The sequence below is a fragment of the Canis lupus genome, chromosome 18 (genome assembly GCF_048164855.1).
Source record: "Canis lupus baileyi chromosome 18, mCanLup2.hap1, whole genome shotgun sequence".
NCBI lineage: Eukaryota > Metazoa > Chordata > Mammalia > Carnivora > Canidae > Canis > Canis lupus.
In genome coordinates this window covers 14783000-14791226 of record NC_132855.1, presented here as the reverse complement: position 1 = coordinate 14791226, position 8227 = coordinate 14783000, and positions in this window count along the sequence as shown.

Below are 8227 nucleotides of genomic sequence, written 5' to 3'. Positions count from 1 at the left end.
AGGCAACAGGAGAGGACTTTTACCTGGGCTTTTCCATCTGATGGGAGAGCGAAAGAGAGAGAAAGAGAGAGAGAGAACAAGAACAAGGGAAGGGAGAAGCAGACTCCCTGCCGAGCAGGGAACCCCATGTGGGGGCTGAATCACAGGACTCTAGGATCACCTGGGATCGTGACCTGAGCCGAAGGCAGACACCTAACCGACTGAGCCACCCAGACAACCCAAGAGCAGCTTCTTGTTCTACATCTCAAGGTGCCACCACCCAGAGGCATGGGATGGGCTTGAAATTCTGTAGACAGCAGGTTCCTCTTCACTTTCCACAGCCAGATGACAATTCTAGCCTCTTCAAACATACCTCATGGGAGAAGGAAAGATTTTTGTTCTTAAAAAAGTAAGACCAGTGAAAGACTCTAGAATAAGGGACCCTAGGCTATGTGAAGGGCCGAGAATGAGAGGGTTTGGTGTCAGTCTACAAATAGGGTGGAAATCCTCAATTTGCCTCCCCCAGGCTGCTTCTGGAATGGGAATCCTCAGTTTGGCTTCGCTAGCCGGCTTCCAGATCGCTGGCACACAGACCTTAGCCTACTGCCCTGCCTCAGACACTGGGTTACATTCATGTTCTCTACAAACCTGAGCAGCTGATACATTCGAGGGTTCCCCAGGGAGAAGGCCAGCCTTTATGATTTCTTCACACTCTATCCATCTGTTAAATAGCAAGAAGGGATGTGAGTCCTTCTTGGAGACACTGAGTACAGACAAATACTGCACACGTTTTCATGAACAGGAGCACAGAATTGGGCCAGTAGCTGAGGCAAGACAAGGGTTTTCAAGTTTGAAGGTTCTATAGTATTGTTGGAATAATGCAGCAGGGAAGGAGGGAGAAACGGATGATGCAAGAGTGAGTGGGGACTTACAGGAGCCTGTCTGATCCTTGAGGACATGAAAAAGGATGGGCGGAGGGGTGTGGAACACCCTTAGCAGAAGAGCTGCAAGACACAATGTGGAAACAAGGATTTAAGGGAGGTTAGAAAATCAGAGCCAGAAGTGAGGATGACTAAGCACCCGGGCATTATCAAAACCCTCGAGAAAGACATCGGGCATTTAACAGGGTGTGGAATGATGGCTTGAGCAAATCTTAACTGGATCTGAAGGCACAGGGTGACCCCTTTCACATCTGGGTTTATTCAACTCTCTGATAGAAGTGGAACATGTTAAAGCTATTTGTAATGAAAGGCTTGCCTATCCCATGTGTTCACCTTAATCTTCCCCTTTTCCATTTTGTTATATATATATACATATTCTAGCAAAATTGGCCTCCTAGGAAGCCCTCAACAAGTATTTATTGAATTAATAACTAAATTGCATTTACTGTCTCTTTGGCCCTGCTGGAGCTCCCAGTTCCTGCAGTCCAAGTTTCCCCAGATCTGCATTTTTATTTATTTAGTTTTGTACTGCTTTTTCCTCTCCAAATACCCTCTTCCCCATCTCCCTTTTCAGCTTCTGGAAATATTCCTCTTTCCTGATCCAGCTAATGTGCAACTTTGCAAAGTCCTCTTTGACCTTTTCACTCAAATGGGATAACCCCCCTTCCCTGCCCCCCTTTACTTTTCTTTCTCTGGCTGATATCTCTTACCATTCTGTGTCCAGGGTAACGGTTATTTGTGGAATTGTTAATATGCTCCCTGCTAGACTGTGAGCACATTGAGGACAGTAACTATACTTTATTAACCTTGTTTACACTGAACCACCTGGCACAGCCTCTTGTGACTAGGGAGTACTCAACAAATCATAGTTAACTTTTAATTTGACTTCCCTCCCAAGTGTTAGGCCTCATTAGTACAGTGACAGAAGCCAACTGGTGTCCTGTTGCACTGGGGCTGTCTCCTTTTGCTGCGGATCCACCTCCTAATCAGCCCAGACTGCAAACAGAGAACTTCTTTTTATCGCTCCGCTTTCATGATTAAAGACTTTTTTTTCAAACTCAGCCACCTTCCTCATAGCCCTTATAGAAACACACATACTTGCAAAGGCACACATGGCAAATGTACATGGGCACACATGCATGCCCACACGTGTGCACTTTCTTCTGTACATCCTAAAACGGAATCCTGACTAATATTATAAATCAGTTTTTTAAAAATCAGATTCATTGTGATATAATTTACATACAATAAAAGTTATTATTTTAGGTGAATATTTCTATAATTTTTGATAAACATTGTATGAGTTAGGTTCTTCAGAGAAACAGAACCAGTAGGAGATCATATCTAAATAGACAAAGAAAAGAAGGGGGGAGAGAGAGAGAGAGAGAGAGAGAGAGAGAGAGAGATGGATGATAGATAAATTTATTTCAAGAAATTGGCTCACACAATTGTAGGGGCTGACAAGCCCAAGTCTACAGGAGAAGGTTGGCAGCCTAGAAACCTTGGCAGGAATTAAAGCTGCAGTCTTGAGGGGGAATTTCTTCTTCCTCCCTAAGGCCTTTCAACTGATTGGATGAGGCCCACCCACACTCTCAGAGATAACTTCCTCTACTTAGTAAGTGTTAACCGTATCTACAAAATACTTGCACAATACCATCCAGATTTATGTTTGACTGAATATCTGGGTACTATAACCTAGCCGAGATGACACATAAAACGTACCATAGGAAGCATACGGCTGTGTAACCATTACCATAATGAAAATATAGAACAGTTTAATCATCCCAGAAAAATTCCTTCATGCCGCTTTGTAATGACCACAATACCCCTCTCTCCACACCGCTAGCCATGCCTCCATCCCGGTCAACTTCTGATCTGTTTTCTGTCCCTGTACTTTTGTCTTTTCCAGAATATCATATAAATTCAATCACTCAATATGTGATCTTTTGAAATTTACTTCTTTTGCTTAGTATGAGGCATATGAAATTCATCCATGTTGTTGCATGTAGTAATTTGTTTCTTTTGTTGCTGAGGAACATGCTGTCTTGTACCATGATTCTAAATAACTTTTGTTAATGGGAGAGGTATTATCTCCTACATTTTTCTAAATCACACATTACTGAAGTTTGAAATTTTGTAGGCATGCAGATTAAATTTAAAAGACTAGAAAGCCCTCCCAGACATGACTCAATGAGAAGTCAGTTATGAAGTACATGCCCCCAACGCCTGCACAGGTATTTGGCCTTGAAAAAAGAAATAAATGATTTCATTGGCCATACAGAGTCAAAGCCAAGGTGTATTTTAAAAGGACCAATTATCATAATCTTTTTATTGGCCATATGGCGCAACAAACCATTACAGGACAGACTCTGATTTTCATAATGGCTAATGGCTAAGCCACAAAATCAGATCGGGGAAAGGTTGGATTCCCAAACTAGTCAAGAAGATGCTAAAAGACCTAACACTGGGGGGTCAGACATGACAGATGGTCAGAAATGACAGATCATGTGTTACAGAGTAGGTGCCAATCACTCTGCATAAAAAGGAAATGTGACTTTAATCCACTTGCTTTGACATAACAGAACTCCCTCGGATCCATGCTCAAGAAGTCAAGGGAAGTCTATGATCTCATCTGGTTCAGTTGGGCCAGGACTTCTGGATTTAATGGACTCTCAATTTGCTATGACTGAATTCCGTCCATCCCTTTCTATGATGTAGGAGTAGGGTGCTTTTTATGATTATTATTTTTTTAGATGAATGTTAGAATCAGGAACAATATCTGAATGCCCTATAAGCTCTCAGAACTTTCTGAATGGGTGGCAAGGAAGTTGGCTCTAAGACTTTTGAGAAAATACAGTTAGGGGATGCTTTTGGGGAGAAAAGTTACTGACAGAAGAAACAGCATGTGTAGTGGCCCTAATGGAGATTCAGTGTAACTGGAACAAACTAATCAAGTGTGTGAGCAACATAGTACAGGGTCAGAGGAGATATCAGATCACCTGCAGCTTGGGGGCATGATAAGAAGTTGGGGTTTCCTTTAGTGAAAGCGGAGGCCTTTAGTGGGTTTAGAACATGAGGGTCAGATGATTTATGTTTTAAAAGGATGGTTTTCACTGCTATGGGACAGAGCTTTTGTAGTGAGACAAGGTGGGGGGGGGGAACGAAAGCAAGCATGATGCAGTTGCAAAAGTCCTGGTGAGAGGTGATAGTGAGAATGGAGGTAGGAAGAGAGGGAAAGAAGAGAGAGTTGCACTTTTGGAGATACACATAGGTCCTGTTAATGGATTGTGACCAAGGAGTAGAGGTGAGTGAGAAAACAGGCTGCTTTGCAGATTTCTGGCTTGAACATTGTGGTAAGGGGTTTTGACATTTAATTAAATGGGAAAGACTGGTTCAATATCAATGTCTGGAGCTCAACAAAGCTGAACTACTATTGGGGGATTTCGATTAATCACTAATATTTGAAGGCATGGGAATTGATGAGATTACCTTAGAAGAAAGTGTGAGACAAGAAAAAGAGCCCCAGGCAGGATGTTGAAGAAAGGCAACATTTTCTTCAGATAAAGAAGAAAGAGACGCTCAAGAATACCGAGGCCAGGGAGATAAGAGAAAAACCATGAGGATATCCTGAAAAAGAAGTCAAGAGAGAAGTGCTTCAACAATGAAGGAGTCGTCTGTGGGACTGAGTTTTGCTGAAGGAATAAAGGAAATCTGAGGAAGCAACTGGGCACTGATTTTGGAAACCAGGAAGTAATTGTTGACCTTGGTTAAGTTTTGATGGAAAGTAGTGGGTGGCACTTCAGAGAAGGGGAGGTAGGGAAGTGGAAACATGGTGCATACGGACCACTTCTTTGGAAGTCTTGCTGTGGTGTTGAGAAGAACAATGGCAAGTTCTCTGAGGGCAGAGAGAGTTGGGAAGGAGAATGTGGGGTTTATCAGGATGGGAGATATTCAAGTATAAGTATATGAGAGAAGAATGATTCCTAGTAGACAGAAATGGTGGTCTAGGAGAGTGAAAGATGATGGCTGCAGAAACCAGAGGGATGGGCTTGGGGCATGGGCCTTTGGTGGGAAGAGGGACATTTCCCCCATGAGGACCAAGGCAAAGAAGGAGAAAATGGATGCACATGCTTATGGTGTAGTAGGATGAATTAAGAAGCAAGGCCAATATCTAAGAGAGGAGGGGAAGAGGGAGCCTGGAACATGTCGGGAGAGAGGAAAAGGTCATTTTATTTTTTTTAGCATATTCAAAGACTGGAGAAAGGTAGCATATTGATCAGCACAGCTGAAGGCTCATAGGAACTAGGGGCTCATGGATTAATAGTGAAATCAATCGTCTAGGCTGTGAGATTTGGTGCAGCTGTCATATTGAATCCAATGTTTTCAGCTGTTCTGTGCAGCTGTGCTGGTGTCAACATGGGAAAGGAGGATGTAGGGCTCAGGTAGGGATGGTGTTTTATTAGGTAAATAAGAAGAAAGGAGAATGAAGGGACGAGATAAGGTTGGAAATGATGAGCCATGGGGTCTAGGTTGGACACTGTGGTTCATAAAGCCAAGGCAGGGTGATGGACAGTGCGGAAATGATGACATTTCATATTCTACCTGGGTAACATCCACAACTGGGGAAGCAAATTATAGCTGAAGATTTCAGGTTTCAGAGGTCACATTTCCATGCTAAGAGAGCGGGGAGCCCTGCTATAAGAAATTTATAAGCTTTTTTACAACCTGTTATAAGCGGTCATGAGCTGACTCTTTCCCTATAGGTTAGTCACACCCTTGGAGCAGAATAGAGCCCTGTGCTTGTGTTTAGGACAACAAGGAAGGGGAGACCTGGGGAGAATATCAAACCCTAAAGGGACAGACCAAGAGGAGCAGCTCCCTTGAGGATGGGATGAATGCCCAAGGCCTGGGAAGGAGCCTGGGGCTCAAAGCAGCTGGGTAGAAAACTCTGAGTAAATTCTCCCACGGGGGCTCCAAGAACTTATGATGGAGATCTGATTCTGTTATTGTTTAATGTGGCCTAAGTTGCAAGTGAGTTATATATAAATAACTTTAGCCAGCTCCTCAGTAGCACCTAGTGAATGCTATTCATTTCCCTATTAGAAAGGCAGCATCTCATATTGAAAAGAATAGGGATCTAGCTGAGGCAGGTGCATCTGACCTTGATTCTTGACTCCGCTACTAGTTGGCTATGCCTTCTTAGGGAATCTGTTCCATTTCTCCGAATCTCAGTTCTCTGACCTCTACAACAAGGGTGATAATAATGCTTGTTCATGTATTTACTCTAAGACATAAGTAATTAAGGTAAGGAAACAACTTTGCAAACTGCAAAGCTATATGCAAGTTAGTGTAGTAGGAGTGAATCCTAGTCCACCAACATAGATGTGTAAGAAATTTGCATTTCATAATTTTCATTTACATCATTTTTAATATTTTTATTTTATTTTATTTTAATTCCAATATAGTTGACATACAATGTTATGTTAGTTTTGGGGTATGCAATATAGTGATTTATCAATTCTAGACTGCCTCTCTGTCTGGCCCTGAGGACCCATGGCCCAACCGATCCATGCACTGAGTAATCTGCCCGGCTCTCATGAGCACCATGAAGAAAGTGGTTCACCAGCTCCGGCTGGAAGTGGGCTCAACCTCCTGAAGGGTTCCCAGGCAGCTGCAGATTTGAAACAATCCCATCTACAGAATGCTCCACACGACCCCCTGCTGACTAGAGTATCTTCAAGTACCAATCCCTTCAGACCTCAGAAAGTGTGCTCCTTTTTGTGGTAAATGAATCTTTGGATGGTTTTCTAAACCACTTTTCATGGACCAGTGAATATTCAAAGGAGAAATGAACTTGAAGCCTATGCACCAGCTTATCCCCATCACATGCACCATACTCTATAAACTTCTGCTTTTGTCAGTCCTTAACATCCACTTCGCTGGATCTTCATACGTTTCTAATTCACAAGGGTAATCATTTCACATTCACTGGCAGCAGCATTCAATAAAATAGTGTAAAAAATTTTATAAATTATTCAGTGTTCCTCATGATAACTGTACTCTGAACACTCTTCACCTATTTTGCCCATCCCCCACTCACCTACAAACTGGTAACCATCCGTTTGTTCTCTAGAATTGAGTTTCTTTTTTGGCATGTCTCTTTTTTCCCTTTGTTTATGTGTTTTACTTCTTAAATCCCACATATGAGTGCGATCATATGGTACTTGTCTTTCTCTGACTGACTTAATTCACTTAGAATAATTATATCCTCTAGCTCCACCTCTGTTGCTGCAAGTGGCAAAATTTCATTCTTTTTTATGGTTGAGTAATATTCCATTGTATATATTCCTTTACATTATTTTAATTCTGAATCTGAGCTCTGCCCACTTCTGAAAGTGTTCAAAATTCAGCTTTAGACATTATTTAACTGCCACCTCTTCTTACTGTGACAGTCAAGTTAAGTTTCTGGGGCTTTTCCAGAACACCACCACACTGCTTTGTTACTGTTGCCCCCTCTGGTTACTATGGAGACACTATATGATTCCTTCAAGCTCAGCATCTTCTGTGGCACACTTGGGTGAGGTCAGCCTTCCAAGATGGACTATGCAGCCACCCTAATAGAGGGGTTCCTGCAAGAGAGAAAGTTCGGGCCTGCTTGGAGGAAAGGAATCTTTTCAACCTTGGGCAATCTTTCTTCTCTTTCCTTGCCCTCAAAAAAAAAAAAATCAATCCATATGGTCTCATACTGGGAGATTAACATTATCTCCTCAAAGGACTTTGGCTTTTATAAATTCCGAAAAAAAAAAAAAAAAACCTTACTTGGGAGTCTTTTTGCTTTCAGCTCTACCAAAATTCCTAACATAAGGAAACCCCACATAGCTGGATACCTCTGTGAAAAGAAGTAGGTGGAGGAAGGTAGAGAAACCAAAGCTATTTTGATAAATTGTATGCTGTAGTGGTTACTTTTATTAATTTGAGTGGAAACTTTGGTGATCTTGTTGGATAGTTTGCTTTATCAAGGGACTAGCCAATTCAAGAACTTGGAAAACAATGACTTTAGGATTAAATGAGATATATGTGAAAATTTTAATTCTTTCAAGGAAGATGTTGTCTGAATACCAAGCACTGAATGAAAAGGAAATGCTGGCTCACATGCTAACAAGGTACTACCTTCTCTTAATTGTAAAAGTACCCAGTAACCAGGTACCACTTAGGAGATCAATACATATTAATTGAACACATAAATGGATACTTATAAGCCACCTTCTTCCATGAATGGCTGTGGAGCACTGAAACAAATCTCCCAT